This window comes from Cavia porcellus, unplaced genomic scaffold (genome assembly GCF_034190915.1).
Source record: "Cavia porcellus strain 051 isolate PalLab524CR breed Dunkin Hartley unplaced genomic scaffold, mCavPor4.1 scaffold_16, whole genome shotgun sequence".
NCBI lineage: Eukaryota > Metazoa > Chordata > Mammalia > Rodentia > Caviidae > Cavia > Cavia porcellus.
Window position 1 is genome coordinate 53713520 of NW_026947499.1, and position 19086 is coordinate 53732605.

A 19086-nucleotide genomic window follows, 5' to 3' on the forward strand; every position below is an offset into this window, starting at 1 on the left:
GGAGACCTGCGATTTAGTCTTGTACTCATCTGGAGAAACTTGTGGTACAGAACAAAAAGCATTTCAGGAAATGCTCCTCTGGGGAGAAATTCTTCATTAAAGCTTCCTTCCAGAAGCCTCAGACATTCTGTGCTTTTATGGATTTTTCCTATTGAAATGCCTCCCAGAATTTTGGTGAATTGCAAAGTATGTTTTAAAAGTCCTAAAAGAGTCTGAATTGCTAATAGAAAACATGTGTAGCCGAATTGTCATTAATTATGCATGAAGCCCCATCAACGCCTCTACACAGAGCTCCACAAACCCTGGAGATGAAATTCTTTGCGATGCGTGAAGGAGACATATGAAACAGAGCCCGCGGTGGAAATATACCTGGGAGCAAATGGAGAGTGAAGGAGCAAAGGGCTCCAGGCTTGAGAGGCCACAGGGAAGGGCTGTAGGAGAGAGGATCCAAGGGGAGCTCAAAACTCAAAGTGCTGTTTTGGGGAAAGGAAGAGGATAGAGAGCAAGGGGTTGAGAAATCTTCAGTCTACAGCAGACTCCAGAGGGAGAAGAAAGTGTATCTGTGCTCAGAAATAACTTAATTTGTGAAAAGCCCAGGGCACTTGCATTTTGTGAGGCTTTTGTTATATTCAAAAAATCATGAATTGCCAAAACAAGGTTATAAAATGTAGGCTTCTGTCAACTGATTACATGTAATGCTTTTCCTAATAAAAATGTGATGCAATATACTTGCACTTCCCATTAGATAACTACAAGACTTATTTTTAAATATGTTCACTAGTCATATTCCATAGTAAAACTCAAGGTATCTCCACTACCACCACCAAAATTCCTGCAGAGAAAAATAATAATCAAATTTCTGCATAAAATCTCGCATCAGGCAGTTGTTTGCAACTTTCCCCAAATAACTCCTTTTCTATTATTGTGGCTGGAAAAGCCTAGCCTTCTTTGTGAAGGGGTGGAGACTTTGTGAGATGCTTCGGACAATGACATCAAAGCAGACATTTGTTGGCATCTGAGGATGCTTCTCATTTCTTGGTCAAAAAGATTCTGAGGACAAGCACCACATCTAACCCTCTCTCTTTCTATTTTGAATGTTGATGTGATGTCTGGGACTCGGGTCAGAACTTTTCAATGATATGTATCAAATACAGAAGCCAACATGCTAGGCATACTGGAGGAGACTGAGAAGGAGGCTAGGTCCCCAACATGCATGGTGTATCAGCTCTTATGGTTGGATATGATTTGTGGGTGTTCTCCAAAGTTTTATGTCCTGGAAGCTCAGTCTCTGGTAGTGCTAAGAAAGTAGAGTCTTTAAAGGATAGAAAGTAATTAGGTTACGGAGGCAGTACCTTGGAAGAAATCAATGTCAGTCTCATGAAAAGTGCTGTGAGAGTGAATTACTTTAAGCAAGCTGTGCACTGTTGCTCAGCCTCTCTTGCTTCTGGCTTCCCTATGTCAACTCTCTCTTACACATACTTCTTCCAGGATGTTATCTGTAATGCTGTGATGTAGCCAGAAGGCCCTCACTAGAGCTGTGCTGCTGGGCCTCTAAAACTGAACTAAGCAAGTCTCTTTTCTGTATACGTTACTCAGCCTCTAGTATTTTGTTACAAAAATGCAAAAATGGACCAATATATGTATTGAATATTGTTTTTATCATTCTCCCTGTATGAATCTCTGGCACCAGAATGAAGCTTTATTTCCAAGACTTGACCCACATAGAAATTTGTAACACAACCATTTTAACTTTCTCAATTTGCCTTCTGCCTGCTGTCCGAGAACTACTGCATTTCCCTCAAGTTAATGCTGGTAGGTGTCCAGATTCAGAGAGTCAAGAAAACACTTCACTTGAGGAAATGCCTGGCCATGTATTCTTGGTCTATCTCCTACCTTAAAATCTAAACAAATGTCTTTAAATTTCGTAAACTCTTTCAGACTATCCATTTTTCCACACTCTCTCCCAATATATGCTAACCAGCCTCCCCGTGTTTGCATGACACCTGTTCCTACCTGCAATAAGCTCTCAGGGATGACCTTTAACAAGTTGACCCTATTATTGCATAGTAATTGCCTGAGGACTGAGGCAATCTTTGAATTTCTGAAACTCAGCCTAGAGTCTGATCTATCACAGATGCTCAACAAAGGTTTGCTCAAAGGGTGAGTGAATAACAGAATATTGCCAGCTTAGAAGTTGTTTCCACTTGGGAATTTACTTGGAGACTTGAATACCTCCTCTCAGGATGTGGTCTCAAGCAGTTTCCTATACATATCTTGCAGAGCTTTGGGGTTATAGCAATAAACAGAATTAAGTGCTTGGAAAACAATATACTATTAATCTTAAGTTCTTTCCTTCTCTGGATAGAGTATATATATGAAAGGAATTTGTATTTCTTAAATATATTGTCTAAAATATGTATTACTTAGTACATTCCCAAAGGACATACTGATGCTGGTTATACTCTCCAAGAACTCGTCCATGACCTCTTGGATTTAACTCTTAAAAAGAATTCATCATTGTCTACAATATCAGGCATCTCTTTTTTAATATTTAAAAATTGTATTATAATTTGGAAACTTAAAATTTTATACATTTATGGAGTATAAATTGTTATTTTGTTATTACAATATGAAATTAGTTAAGTTATTCTCAAATACTACATTTTATGGTGAAAAATCAAATTTACTCTTAGCAATTTTGAAACATAAGATACCATATTAACTATACTCACCCTGCAGTGTAAGTATCTTTCAAAAAAACCCAAAACACCTTATTTCTTCTGTTTGAGATTTTATACCCTTTAACCATCATTTTCCAAACCTTTCATATCCTCAGTTCCTGAAGCCACAATTTTATACACTGATTCTTTGAGTATGATTGTTTTAGGTGTCACAGAGTATAAGTGAGAGTGTGCAATGTTTGGCTTTCCGTGCCTGGATTATTTTACTCACCATGATTTCCTCTCTGATTCTACCTATGTGATCATTTCCTTTATTGGATCCATTTTCCATACCTTAAACTTGGTTAGTCCCACGCTTACCCCTTATCATTAATTTAAGTATGATTAATTTCTCTATCAATGACCTCCTTTCAATTAAGGATCAGTCAATTACAATTGGATCCACTTTAAATTGTATCATTTTCCTCCGTGGTTGTATTAGAGGTTGAAATGGTGATACATTCACGCAAGACTTCCCTAAGGATTAAATGAGATATGAAGATACCTGAGGTAAGCTCAAGCACTGGGGTGACAAGAAACAGGACTAACCACTGCATGCATAGGTTCAAAAAGTAGGACCTCATAATCCCTTAGAGATTATTCAGAATGGCTAAGGGATCAGGTACATTTCATTCTGGTCACTGCCACTTTGTGGATCTTGAATCTTCCTTATGTTAAATACAGTTGCCTTAGGGCCTTTACATTACCATCTGTGTTTTAGGGGTTACTCTCCCCAAAACTTAATGCTTCAGAAGAACCCTGAATTCTCATTCCTCACATTTCTGTGGGGTGGCCCATCTGTTCTTCTTACCTGGGTCCATTCCTGCAGCTCCAGTCCTTGGATAGTCCTTGGTGACCTCCCTCCCCAATCTGTCCACTGTGTTTGTTGTTTATCAGTGTAAGTGGGCTTCTCAGCATCATGCTGGATTTGAACCCCTAGAAAGTGAATAAAAGCAGAAGCTGCCAGGTCATTTCAGGCCCAGACACGAAACTGTTCTTCCAACAGTTTTTGGTCACATTTCTCTGGTGTGAATTGCTTTGCCCAGTAGAAATACCAGATTCAAGGAGGTGAAGAAATAGTTCTTTGGGGGAAGAGCAGCACCCTGATACTGCAAATCAGCACAGTCCCAGGAAGGATGAGAGATCAAGGCCGTGGGGACAGTGATCTTCAGAACCTGCCTGCAGTGTGCCTTTTCCCACTTTCATTCAATTCCTGGCCATCTGTACAGACCAGACTGTATTGCTGCCGCCTCGTCACACTTAGCACCGGTCACTTTTGCCTGTATTCTAACGCCCTTTAGTCCTGAGCACTTATCACCACCTGACATATCACACATTTATTTGTGTTTGTTTGCTTATCTTCCCTCCACCCCTGCATTGTAGTATTGGCTTCAGGACCACAAGAATTTCATTGGTTTTGTTCACCAGTCTGTGTCCAGCACCCCACTAATACTTGCTACATCCCAGAGACTCAGTGAATATTAGTTTCAAGTGTAGCGTCCATTCAAGTGAGATTTGTGTGGATACAAAGAAGTGTTTATCCCAAGCTTGTGCAATAACCCTGAAAAACGAACCACGTTTGCATGACTGGGAAGCGGACAGGGGCAAGACCTACATAAAAAGTGACCAAGTTATTTCCCTTGCAAAAGTCATCTGTGCTTAAATATTTCTTAAAACAGACCCATGCACCTGGCCCACATCCTAGAAATGTGTATTTATTAGTTGTCAGCAGCAGGCTTAGAAAGGATTGTCGGCTCTGGTTTAGTAATGTGCAAAGGATTGGGCTTTAGAGGGATTAAAATCATTTTCAGCATTAAATGCGATATATCTGAGGTGATGCATCTAGTCTTGAATATAGATTCCCAAACCAAAAAGATTATAAGACATTAAATCTATGTAAATTCAACTATTCATTTATGTTTGAGCAAATTCAACACAAGATTCAACTTAGGGGCTTATAGACAAATAGATTCAGTTGGGGAACACGCATACTGCGGTCTTTAACCATGATGCTGAATTCCCCTTGAAAATTCTATAGCTGAGTGAATCTCTAACAGGTCACAGTTGAGAGCCCAAGCAATTATGCCAGAATGTGTTAATAATAAAACAGGGAAACCACTATGTTTGTCTTGTATAAAAATGAAAGCGGCTGTTGGTACCAATTCAGAAAAATGATAGGGAACCAGGCAACACTCATGGCACTGGCAGGATGCAAAGATGGGAGCTTACACAAGAACTTCTTAGCCTCAGCATTTTCTCAGGATCATTTGCTGGTGACCAGGACTGTAGACTCCACAGTCAACGTCTTGGTGGCAGAGGCAGGCAAATACAGATTACAAAGGCTGCCCTGAGCAGGGGCCTGGAAAGCCCTAGACATACTAAATGAGCTGCCTCCACACGATAAACGACAGCTGTGACTGACGGAATAAACAGAATAATCTGGACTTACACAAGCCACAGGGGGCTTTTGGCAGCATGCAAATTCACAGACTTATCAAATGTATTCTTTGAAAATGAAGAGCTCTTTTGAAGCTGGCAGTTCAGGGAAAGCCATGAAGCCTGTATTCCTGGAGACATTTAAGAGCAAATACAGGCAGGTCTGAGAGCCTGTTTGCAGCCATAGGTCTAGTAATAATAACCATAATAATAATGACAGCAGCCAGCAGTTCTGAGGTTTAATTATGTATCAAGTATTTATCTATATTATGTCATTAAATATCACAAGAACATTAGTATTTAAGGTGCTATTATTATTTATCTCCACTACAAAGATAAGGAAACTGAAGACCAGAGAGTTTTAAATTGCTCAGAGTCACCAGAATTAAAGTTGGGATTTGAACTGAGGTCTGTATAATTTCAGAATCTTCACTTTTATATACAGAATAGTTCACGCTAAAGAAAAGGGAAGGGGTGCTTCCTCTTGGGGTAGATGTGCTCAGCTCTGCTGCTTGTCTCTGTTTGAGACTGTTTCAAGCAAGAATCATAAAGCTTCAGTGTAGAGCTGACACTGGAAAAGGACAGTGACAGTAACAGGAGCAGGAGCCACTCCTTTCTGAACATATGTCAGGTGTATTTGAGGAACTGAAGTTCATTATCTTCATTTCATATTCTCAATAATTACTCTAAAAGACACATTCTGTTACTAGCTTTTTATAAAGTTCAGGACCCTGAAGCACAGAAAATTCAAAGACTTTGTGAGAAATTGGAAGGTAGATTTATAGCTTGCATGCTGTGCTGCTTTGCAGAAATGTTCCTCTCCTTGGCTCTTTTGTTTTGAAGAACCCCATCCACCACAACCAAGGCTGGATTCAAGAAGTCAGGGCAGAGGGCTCCTTTTGTCTTTCTTTCCTTCGTTTGCCAACTATCTTTTTCTGGAGATGTGTTTCTTTGCTGGTAGGTACTGGGAACACAGAAAAGAACCAAATTTGTCCCCTCCCTCTGGCATTGATTGATGGATTGCACAGCACTTGTATAATGAACATGGGAATGACTTCCTGACAAAAGTCCCAGGTCATGCAGATTGCACAGCTAAAGTGTTAGGGACTTACTTTGAGAGTGCTTCCTTTGAAAGGAGCCCCAGGATGGCGATGTAGTTGCAAGTGATTTATTTATGTATTGATCCCAGATAACCCTGGTAGTGTGGAAAAAGCAGATAGCAGATACAATGTCAAGTTTTAGTATATAGGCTGCCGAAACAAGCACAGATACATTATCAAGGAAGATAAAGAAGCACAATTCCATTGGGAAACACTGGGAGACACTGTAGAGAAGGTCCCACAGATGTCCCAAAGAAAGGAAAGCCATTTCCTCACCAGTACTCACCAGGCTTTGATTTCTAGCTGTCTCTGGGTGATTAACTCTAAAGCCTTTTTTCTCTGTCCCCAGCATGAAGTGTGTGAGCTTCAGCAAATAGAGAGGTCCCAGGTGCTGGCAATTGCCATCTGTCAGATTGGCTTTCCTGGAAACAGTCAAGTTAGGTAATGTATATAGGGGATCAGCAGTAGCCCAATAACCCTGCTGATCAGGTCTACAGACCCACTAGGAGCTTATTGGAAATGTACTGTGTCAGACTTCATCACAGTCTCACTGAGTCAAAATAAAGTCCCATTTTAAAACATCCCCAGGTGGTGCTTATATATATATCAGTATTTGAAAAGCATTGTGCTTAGATTCTTTTCCCAAGTATAGTCACTCATTAGTGGATAGCTATTGAGAATCTCAGAGGTAGCAGGCTCTCTCCGTGAGGTGCTAAAGAGTCAGTGATAGATAAATCCTAGGCTGGGCCTTCAAAGATTTTTGTGCTAGGAGAGGAATTTCAGATACTGAACAGTATGCCCATTAATAGGATTCATTGTCCTGGGAGCCCCACTGTGGAATGCCCAGCTCTACTCAGGCTCACAGGAGAGGTGATTGCTGAGCTAAGTCCCTAATGCCCAAGGGTTACCTAGGTTAAGAAATCAGAAGAGTATCCAACATAGAAGTATTGGCATGCATCAAGAACCCTGGAAGAGGACACCAAGCCATTTAGGAGCTGCTAGTTGAGATAGATCCCATGTAATTCTGGGTAGAGGGAGAAATTTTTCAAAATGAAAAGGAAGCTAGAAACTAACTGATTTGATAATCCGTAGATTCTTTATAGCATAGCTTTTACAGAGTGGTATTCTGGTAACCCTGTCCTGTCAGTCACTTTTACATTCCTTAAAATGCCTGAAACCATCCATGACTTAGAGCCATTCTTCACAGTCACAATTTGCCACCTGCAATTGTGGCTACATGGTTTTAATCAATGTTCAGTGGCTTGTTGATCTCTACCTTCTGTTTCTTTCATGATTTACTTACGCATGCCTTATCTTTTTCTTTTAAAACTCTTGCCCACCCCCTTAGGATCATAAAATGGCTAAAGGAGCAAGTGATGGGATTCTATAGACAAGGCTTGAATCCAGCCCTATTCTTACTAGTGGTGTGACCTCAGGCAAGTTACCCAACCCTTCTGCACTCCACTATCCACATTTATAAAGAACGCTATGATAGCCATTACTTGTGCATATTATAATTTTCTGTTTTCTCCTGGCATTTTTCAGGCCCCTTTGAAGTTAGACATGGTTCTGTGACTTGTTTGAGCCAATGAAAACTGGTACGTGCCATAGATACCAGAACTGTCACATGGTTCTCTTCTACACTGAAATAATAAGCTTGGAGCTTCATTTATATGTGGTGGCTTCATCACACACTAGAGAATCTGTCATACTGGAATCCTAAATGGCAAGTTCACAAAGCAGTCTACCTCCACCCCTTGTTTCTCGACAATTTTGTTATGCATTTGTATGAACAGAAAGAAACCTTTGTAGTTGTAACATACTGTGATTTGAGGATTCATTATTGCTTCAGCATAAGCTACCCATTCTAATTGAAGGCTATAATATGGGAGCTTATTATAAAGATTGACTGTGATAAGTATTTATGCACTTCCTAGTACAAAGAAAATGCTCAATAAATGGAACCCACTGTTAATGATTCCCAAGGCCAGGGTAGAATATCATGATTCGGTGATATTTTTTTCTCATCTACATCTGTCAGAAGACTGTTCCCTCTTCATTCTCCAACAGCATACAGCAAGCATTACAATGATTTGTTAGTCTTTGTCCAACAGCACTCAGAACTTAGAAACTGGAATGATGCCTTTTGTTTCTATCATTTCTTCCTGATCTCTAGCCTTAGTGGGTGTTTGGGGAAATCTTCCTCTAATAAATTGAATGAGTTACATTGAATATTTCTGTAACTATTGTAGTTACTTGAGCATTATCTCTTTATAAATTGAGCCTGAGAATCTGAAATCTGAAATGCTCTCAAATCAAAAATTTTGAACCCAAAATTACAGAAGTTTGGATTTTGGAACTCCCTATTTTGGACTTTGGGATTAGAGATGCTATGCAGTTTGTAATGTCTATGCAGGTGTTGCATCAGAAAATCTCTAATACATTTACAATTGTTAAAAGATAACTTATCTATAAACTTGGTAGTTTTTCTACCTCAAATCTTTGTTTCAGTCCATTATTAATTCTATCAAAGATATCTCTCATACAGCATATTCAGTGACGAGCTAGACCAAGGTTGATAAGCTTTTTATATAAAGGGATGTATAGTAAATATGTTAGACCCTGCAGATGGGAGATCATAAGGTCTCTGTTGCAGCTATTCTACTTATACAAAGTGAAACTGGCCATAGCAGTTCATAAATCAGTGGATCTTACAAGGTTCCAATAAAGCTTCACTTGCCAGAGCAGGTCATGCCCCAAATTTGGTCCAGGGGAAACACTTGGCTAATCCTTGATCTCAGGATAGATAGAGACCAATGTTCTCAATTTCTGACACAAAGAAGAAGAAAAATTTTTCAAAAGGCTTAAATGAAGTCAGTAATTTTACTTGTGGCATATGACCTGAATAAGAAAAGGTAGAGTCACTTAATGATTGGTCCTTCTTCTTGGTTTTCTTCCAGAAGCCAAGCCTCCAAGCTCACATCCAGCTAATCTTTCTTATATTTTTCCTACAAAATTGGATTGAAGTAGTAAATGTTTCCCAGTCTCAGCAGTTATCATACTTACATCACCTTTCTATCCCTTGAAATTCTTTTTCTCCCAAAGTAAAGAGATTTGTGAGCATTCTTTTTGGTGTTTGTTTGTTTGTTTGTTTGTTTGTTTTGTTTTTTGTTTTTTATGATTCTTTGGAATTCTTGGTTGCTAGTAGCTTTTTTCCTGCAACCTGGAGACTGCCTCTGAGCACTGCTTTTTGTTCACCTTATGGTTCACACACTGGAACATTGCACATGGCTTCCCAGACAGGACTCTGATACGAAATTTTATCTCTGCTGGTTTCTCATTTGTCCAGCATTCTGGGAACTTTCTGGAGAGAGCTCAGGCAGGTGAAATGAGATCAAGAAAAAAAAAATGGACACAAATCCTACCTCTTCCCTAGAAACTCAGTAATCTGGTGCAAATAAATGTACTCTTTTTCTGGAAACCTCAGTGGGCTCATGTCTAACACAGAAAGCATATCAGTTACATGCATCTGAGGAGATGCATGCAGACTAATGAAGACAGCTCATATGAAGGTGAATTCAATAATATATTCATTCAGTAATTATATATTTAGTATCTGTTATGTGCTAGGCCCTTGCATAGGAATCCAGAGACTCAGCAGAATCACATGTTCTCAGTAAAAAATATAGATACAGGTGTTGTCTTTATCATGTTTATATTCGTTTTAGAAAGAAGGACGATATCCTGTCATTTCTTAAACATTATTTGAACTACACATTGTGATAATTAATAAATTATCTCCAAATAGTCCTATGAAAAATGTGTATGTTAACTCTGGTTTATATATTAGAGAATTGAGGTTAAAAGAGGTTGTAAGACTTGTTCAAGATCAAGAGATAATCAGAGCAGTTAGGTTTAAGTCTAGGTTGATCTGTAGTTAAAGTGAGTGTCCTTAACCAATAAGGTGGTTGTCAATTAGAGTATAAAGTGCTGCATAATATTTAGATGCTGTGCTCTATTGTTTTGGACAGATTAGGCAGATAATGTATTCCAGTTAAAACCATGGAAAAACACGTTAAATATCTAGAGCTCTGCTTCTTTTATTTGGTCTTGCTTTTGGTAGGGACAGTGTTTTTAAGTAACTTTACTAGCGATTATTTAGAGCTCTCACATACCTGTTTGTTTTTTGGAAATCCTGTTTTTTTGGAAATTCAAGTACATTCTATACTAAGCAAGTCTTCATGCCTTTTAGAATATATGTTAATCATTAAGACATTTACTAAAATTCCACAAAGTAGAAAGAGGTCCCCAAAAATCATTGGTCTCAGAGGAGAAAGCAGAGGTAGGTCATGAGGGATGGGGTGGGGAGACAAGATCAAATTAAGATGCACGCATGCATGAATATGCCACAACAAAATTCAGTATTCTATGTAATTATTAAACACTAATAGAAAAGAGAAAGAGAAAATATTCACAAGTTGCCTGATAAAATAAATCCTTGGCCTCACGCTCAGAAATAAACATAATTTATGAGTCAATTTAAAGATAAGTCAATGATGTTTCAATAATGATTTGTAAAACAAGAAAGGGAGAGACTCATTCTGCATGGTGGAAACTAGAAAATTTCAGGAAGGTGTTGTTACTCATCTTGCATTCAAAGAATGAGTAGGAGTTTTCTAACCATTGGAATAGCTATAAATTTGTTGTAGTTACGTTGTTATCGTTTTTTACCCTTAGGTGGAAGGAACATTATGCAGTAAAGAGAATAAATCTCATAGAGGTTTACATGTGAATCAAATTAGGAATAGGAATCTGTCCCTCCTCCTTTGTGGCCCATGTCTTATCCATCTTTGTTCTTCATATTTTTCCCTTCCCACTGAGACCCAGTTGTTTAGGTAAGACTTGTCGTCCATGGCTAGTTATGTGATCAATGTTAATTTAAATGAATCTTCACAGCAGACAGGGTAGTCAAATAAGTAACAGATTTAAAGTCAGGCTAGTCTAAATTTAAACCTCATTTTTGCTGTAGAACCCCTGGCGTATCAAGTCATGTCTGTGATCCTCTGTGGTGTCATCTGTAAAGTGGGTTAATGAAATATATTGTTAGGAGCATAAAATGGAATTTATGTGAGCCATTTCTGGATTGCTGGGCCCTGCTTACTCACTTTATTCACATACTCTGCTCAAATGGCTGCTCCTCATGTCTCTATTTATGATCACATACTCCCGCTCCACTCTATTTTTTACAGTCTGTAATTGCATGAGCGTGCATTATGCATCTTATCTGCCTATTGTCTGACTCACCCTGTAGTGTTCTATCTCCACAAGGATAGACACAATTGTGTCTGCTCTCCAAACACTGAGAACAATTCTTAGCACTCAGTAAGTGCACAAGAAATGCTTGATAAATGAACAAAAAGCAGGAAGTCTTTTCACCTCAACATATTCCAATTTCTTCCTTCACATTTGTCTCGCCACCAATTAATCTCCAATTACAACTTTCATAACTGCACTCTTAAGGCTTCTGTATTTTCTGATAAGCTGACTCTAACTTTAGTTGGCAGCCAGCACCTGCATTTATGAGTCCAGATGTAAGGCAGGCGCAGTTCAGGTTTTGCCTCCATTCACTTCTCTTCTACATCCTTGTTGTCATTGTTGAATAAAAATTTCCCTTAGTCCACCTCGATTGTGAAGGGATTTATTTTTTCTTTTAAGCATTCAGTGTGAAATGTGCTGATTAATTATTCTTTAAACACTTTGGGGGTTCCAGTTCCTGCCTGTTTATTATTCTGACACTGAAGGAGTGGTGATAATTAAGAATGTGGTGACATTTCTTTCCCAGCTCCTGATGGGCTCCAGTCCATGTAATTTGACCATTCAAGTAAGCAGCAGGCATGTTGCTGGCCATGCAGAGTGGGCACCTCGGAGAGGCTCAGACTTGCTTACAATGAATAGGATTTCAATCACCTTGACTTTGTTAAAGCCAGCCCCACGCTGTGCTGGTGAGTAAATAATGAAATACCTTGCTCATTTGAGACTTTTTCTTCCCATTAAAGGATACACTGGCACCAGGGTTGGGTCCAGTCTCACCAAGGCTTGGTAATGGACCCAGAGTAGTGGACACTTCATTGACTGGGTGTCAAATCCAGGACTCACCTCCACGCTCCTGGTTTTTTCCCTACCCCAACAAAATGAGCAGATCCTCTGGTTTAAACTTTTAAAAATTGTCACATTTTTCTATGTATCACTATCTCTGCCCCTGTGAGCCAAGCCAATAGCATCTCCTCCTGGGATGTTTGCAATAGCTTTTTGATTCCTAACACACTCACTTCAAACCATTCTGTCCTATCTCTGATAGCATTCATCTCATTCTTCCCACCATAGTTAGTACGATGAGTTAAAACACAGAATAATTTTGGTTGAACCTTTAACATACTGCATTGCTTAAAAATCTACAATATCTTCCCATTTTTCTTCTGATGTCTATTTATTGGCCATGATTGTGTTTGCTTTTGGTAGTGGCTAGTTGAATATAAAACTGGTTAGTTGGGTGTATTAGTAACTAGTTATATTGGTGATTGGTTGTAATGATTTTGTTAGTTGCAGTAGTTGATTGCCTATGTTTATAATTTATAATTGCCAAAGTTATAACATATTGCCTAAGTTTATAATTGTTTAATTGTGATTGTAGTGTCTGATTGGTTATGGCAATGGAAAATTTCATATGGTGATGTTTGCTTGTTTGTGGTTGCTTCTTTTAATGATATTGCTGAGATGGTGGTTGATTATTATATTGATTGCTTGAGTTGGTTGTGGTTATTTGTGTTGTTTGTAATAGCGATGGTTGGTTTATTGTGTTAAAGACTAGGTAGTTCTGTTGAGTGGTTGATTAGTTGGTTGCGATAATGACTGTGTTGGTTGGGCGAGTGGGTGTGGTATTGATAAATGTGAGGATGATGAGCTCCCAGCCTCCAATATTATGTAAAATCCTCCAACATATCCATTTTAGTCACATTCCATGGCTATGAGGCAGGAGCTTGTAGCATGTGCCTGTTCATATGAGAATCTGCTCATACAAATAAAAACTTGTGATTCTGTGCTTTAGGCCATGTGTTAAATCACAGCTTGTTTTATCTACCCTTGGTATCTTAGCAAATATGCCATATCTCTTCCATGCCAACCTCAAGATAATCTTATTTACTCTCAATTTCAGGTTCAATAAAAACAGATTTCTTTTCTATTTAGGGTCTCCATCAGGATACCTGACCTATGTGCCATGCAGACTAAATTTGAACTATCTGAAATATTCCTTGCATATTCACCAAAACCCAGACAGCCGTATTCTTCTGATATCGTATAGACAAATAACTAAAGCTAACTGTCTGTCTTCTCAGATGATATCTCTTGCCTGTCCTGCTCCCCTGCAGGGACTGAAGTGTCTGTGGTATGTGTATATTGGCACACTCACTCACAGGTCTAGCAACAGGGGCCCTTGTGAGCAAGTGTACTGTGGTGGCCCTAGACCCACTGTGCTCCTAGAATCCTTGCATCCAGAATCCTTTAATACCTCCAAGAAAAGGTGCATATGAGGGAGCAATCTGAGGACCAAATTAGTCACCTGCATCTCCATATTGGAAAACTGACTTCTCTAAGCTGGGCGGTGGAGGGCACCTCTTAACCTGTAGCAATTGAGAGAAGAAAAGGTTGCTATTTTGACAGTGCTGATCAAAAGTATATCCAGCCTGATTTTATCAGTCTTCTGCTAAGCCTGGTGGAGGAAAATTTGGCATGGGAATCAGAGATCAACCTGAATTTATGAACAAAGAGACAACAGGCAAACACAGAAAAGGACTGAAGAGCAGAGAGAAAGACAGAGAGAAAGTCCTTACATGGAAGGAAAGAAAAAAAAGAGCCTCCTGTGTGCTGAAGCCTCTCTCTATCCCAGGTGCTGCCTGCTGGCATTCATGTGGTTGGACTTATATGATCCCAGAGCTGGGGTGCTACAGTAGGAGCACTATTTAAACACTGGATCTATATTTAAAAACTGTGTCTCTTTTAGCTGGTTATCTTGTCTTTCTTCAACTTTAATTGCTGCATTCACAAAATACCATGATGTGGCACAGCACACAGGAGATTTTGAGTCAGTGAGAAGTGAGTAGAATCCTGGCTCTCCACTCTTTGGACTGTCACTTAACCTCTCTGTCACTTAACCTCTCTGTGCTTAAGTCTTCTGTAAACACATGTCACTATCTGTTGTAGTGGTCTTATGAATGTGAAAGTCCTATGAATGATATCATAAAATGCATAAACAATCATGGCCCTGAAAACAAACTCATGGTAAACACATATTTTCTCTCCTATCATTTTAATGCTAACTCTTACTGTATCATTTTGTTAATAGCCCTTGTATGAAATAGCAAAATATTTAAAGTATCAGATACATTATGGTACTTAGTAAGCATCATTTCCTTCATTTTCTTGCCCTGATAGTCACAGCTACATTATAAGGTATTTTCCAAAAAATGAAACTGACAGTTTATTTCAGACACTGTCCCAAGATCACATTGCAAGAGCTAGCAGGATCAGAATCATAACTACCTCCATCTACTGAAAGTACCAGTGTTTTCCTTGAGATGAAGAGTTGGGTAAATCACATAAGATCTCCTAGTATTTGGAGGATAATGCTACTTTCATTTCCCCAGAAGTCATTCTTAACTGAACCATGTCCTTGTTAATCAGCATTCCCCAAGGCTTGGGAGCTGAGAGATATTGACAGTGTTGGTATATAATGATTCCTGCAGGATCATTTACTCTTCCCATTCTTCAGAGAAGAATGAAAAGGGTGCACCTAATTTCTCATGAGAATAAGATCTTCCTGATGAGATCCAAAGAGCTGAGCTCATAAAAGCAACTAGATTCATAAAGGTGACCTGCAAATCCTTCACTGCCAGACAGCATCCCCTTCTGTGGAGACCCTGGGGGGCCATGTGGAAGATTTGTACCACCATCCAAAGGGCAAGTGATCATAAATAGTCATAAGAGATCTTAATTTGGAGATGCTGAGCCTCCAAGCCACAACAAAGAAAATCAGTAAAACTGAGTTATAGCAAGAGATGGCATGACTCCAGAGAAAGTTGGAAAATTTTCCAACACCCTGGTTCTTCCTTTATCCTGGCTCTGAAAATAAATTAGGAAACTTGTGAGGAGCTCGTAGAAGGAAAATGGGATGCATACTTGACTCTTGGTCACAGAATAGATTTTAGGTTACTAGGCTAGACTAGAAAGTCAGCCCTGGAAGTTAACTGGGCATCAGCAACATCAACATTACCACTGAGAATTTCTTAAATCACCCATAAAGTATAGTCTCTGAGGTTTTATCTATACAACACTGTAAAGGTTTTCTTAGGCACACTTCATTTTGAGAACCATTAAGCTAGGCTACAGGTAGAAACAAAAGCAGCATTTATATCCAGATATCTGGACATGTGAGTCATGCTGTCTTCAAGATAATTAGACAAACTTTAATTCTAAAAAAGTGTAGGGAAATAGATAATTTTCTTTACCTGTGACATTTACCTTGATCTGTGATAATATCAAGCCTCTTTAACATGTGTTGTCAGGTATAGTTTTGTGTAGATTAATCAATATATTGAAAACAATACTACAAGATCTATCCCATAATATATATATTCTAAAAAGTAAATCTTGGCCCATCAGATCTACATATATGCTGTTTTTCAGTGTAACTGAAAACAACTTGGCCACTTGCTCCCTGCCTTTCCAAGGTGTCATTTGTCACTGAGGACCATCTTTCTTGTGTTTGGCCACTGGTTTCATGATATCTTACACATACATGATGCTCAGTCCTCCACTTTATCTAGTTCTAGAGACTTCTGAGCAAAGAACAATTGGAAGTAGGGTGCTACTGAGCCCAGGTACAGAAATACATAGAAGATACTATATACTGAAAAAGTGCCAAAATGAAGTTAGCAACCAGACATTCAAATTGATAATCCAAAGAACTAGGAATCCAGAAACTAACCCTAAACTACCATAAATATTTGGGAAGAGGGGAAAATCAGAGTTTACTAAGATTTCATTGTGTGTCAAGAAATTTAGTCATAGGGAATTCAAATCAAAGGCTCCAAAAACAAATAGAATATAGGAAATAAAATTTAAAATATCATTTTGTTAAGAAATATTATATCTCTACTATGTACTGAATACCGCTACAGATTCACAGAACCTATAGCTTAAATTCTATTGGACTAAATGCAACTGCCACATTTTATATAGTTAAAAGTGATATAGTAGCAAACAGTAGGAGGTTTGAATTGAGATCCCAAATGCGGGATGAGGTCCTCTTTGACTGTTTATATGCTTGTAGTTCTATTGTGTAGGCCAGCATGCCCTCCCTTAAAGGGGTCCGAATGTCCTGTACATAGAACAAGATAATCTGGGATCTCTAAAACCCTCCTCCTGACGTGGTTTATGGCTATATTTCTATAGGTAGAAATGTGAGAGGAGAGCAAATAACTAGCTCTAACATCCTTCTCCAAAGGACAATCCCAGCCCTTTTTGGCTTGTAGATAAAAGATGGAATGGATTTATTCAGACAGAGATCATGATAATGTCACTAAGAGAACTTCCCCAAGGGGACAGCATGGCTCCCACTCCTGGCTGTGCAATTCCCTCTAGTTCTTCAGACCTGGCAGGATAGAGGTCCCTGAAATTGGCTTTGTACCTGGAAGGTGTTGGCATTCTTACTTACCTCTAGGACATGATATGACATTTAGAACATAGTACGTGCTCAGTTAATGTTCTCTGCATGAATAAATCTGCAACTGATGTGGATAGATGTGTAGATATTTAGATGTATAGATGATGGAGTAGAGCTGGACAGATGTGTGGAAGGCCTGGAAAGCAGAGGAAAGAACGGAGCTGATATCCCAAACTATTGAGAACTATTTGAGTCAATCCAGTGCAAAACAACCTACAAGTATGGTTAGGCTAATGAGTGATATAGAGACCAAAGACAAGACCACAGGGCACCAACTGAGAAGTGTTGCAGGAAGTCAAAATTACAATATGGGAGACTCTAATGGTGGTCATAGAAACTCAACTCTTAACCAACTGTTAGGTAGATAGTATCATTACCCTTAGTTTATAGATGAGGAAACAGAGGCTCAGGGGCTAAATAACTTGTTCCAGATCAAGTAACTGATATATGGCAGAGCTGGAATTTGAAGCCAAGTAGTCAAGATTCCAAATTTACACTCAAACTTTTGCACTATGAACAGATCTGGAATGAGTTGGAGATAAATATTGCTCCCACATTCAACATAAACATTGTTTTAAGGAGAAAAATCCAGAATACCATTAATCATCTGTTATCTGCAAATTCCATGAGAAATTTGTTCATCTTCACTTATCCATAAGTTCAACAAATATTTGCAGACGGCCAGTGATATGACAAGTACTAAGAACAGAGCAGCAAGCAGAGTAAATAAAAATTCCTGCCCTTGTGGAGCTTACATTACAGTGAAAGACAGGGAATACTTAAATGTGTAGAAGGGGTGACTGAAATAGAGTGAATGTTTAAAAACATCATTACAATGAAAGACATCACCATGAAGCATGGCATAAATACGTTAAAAATGAAGGAGGATATTTTCAAAGAGTCATGTTGATTCTTTTGATATCCTCAAACCATTTTTTTCAGTTGTATTCCCTGAAAATAGTTGGCTTTTTCTTTGTAGTCTTTTCAGCAACCAATTTCTCCACTGTTCCATCTTTGCAGATCAAACTTTAGTGAAGCTTCCTTTCTAGTCAAACTCAAAACATATGGAATGATTCTACTGGGCTCTTTGCTCTTGATTCTCAACATAAATCTGGCTACAAGTCCTCAGTAGTAGCCATGCACCTACCTCAACATTAGATAGCCTTGAAATTTCTTCTGCAAGTTGATCTTACAGGGGTTTGTCTGCCCCCCTTAAATCTCAGTCTCAGAAATTACTCTGAACGTGAGAAAAATGTAAACAAACTTTCTGCCAAGTCATAAAACCCATGGTCTGGAATCCAGTAACCTATGTGGTCTTCCCAGAAGAAACGTCCCAGTGCTGGTCTTTATCATCCTCATTTCTATCAGCCATATGGTCTTCTGAGATAGGAATAAAATTTCCTATCAAGTACAGTCTAATGTCATTAAATTCTGCTTTTTCAGTTGGCACCTTTGAACCTTACCTAACTGATTTTCTCACGAGCCAGCTCCAAGGCTCCTAAACCGTGTGGGAAGTTACAGTTACAGCAATAACCCCATGTATTTGGTATCAAATTCTATCTTATTTACTTTCCTCTTATTGAAGAGACAAAATATCTGACACTCAGTATTAAAAAAGGAAAGGTTTATTTAGCTCCCAGTTTGTAGACATTTTAGTCCATAGTTGGCATGCTCCATGCAAGGTGGCTTGACACCAAGACCCAAATCATAACAAAAGGTAAATGTTTTAATTGATTCAGGACATGGAGGCAACCACAACAGCCACAAGAGTGCATCTGAAGACACACACCTAAAAGCTTCCAGAACTTCCAGAAGTTTCTTCTGGGAAGAAGAGCTACATTGGTTGTTAGACTCCAGACCATGTGTATCATGGCTTGCAAACCAATGGGATAAGTGTATTCTAAGTATATGTGGTGGAGATAACTTGAAGAGTATTAACTTGTGCTTTTTATTACAATAAGTTTTAAATTCAAACATTCACTGTATGTTTGGATTAACCTTATATATGTACATCAGTGGAAATAAATTACAAAGAAGCAAGAGAGAGAAG

The 19086-nt window shown here is 38.8% G+C and overlaps 1 protein-coding gene across 5 annotated transcripts in view; it reads left to right on the forward strand.

The window, feature by feature from the left end:
• Hs3st4 (heparan sulfate-glucosamine 3-sulfotransferase 4) overlaps positions 1-19086 on the forward strand; it is a 374969-nt gene that overhangs the window by 318243 nt on the left and 37640 nt on the right. The window contains exon 1 of one of the 5 annotated variants that reach the window (XM_063226698.1): positions 12235-12258. The exons of the other annotated variants lie outside the window; for them this stretch is intronic. The gene's annotated coding sequence lies outside the window, so the exon portion shown is untranslated. Of the gene's footprint in view, positions 1-12234; positions 12259-19086 lie in introns of those variants that run through there. 5 annotated transcript variants of the gene reach the window in all.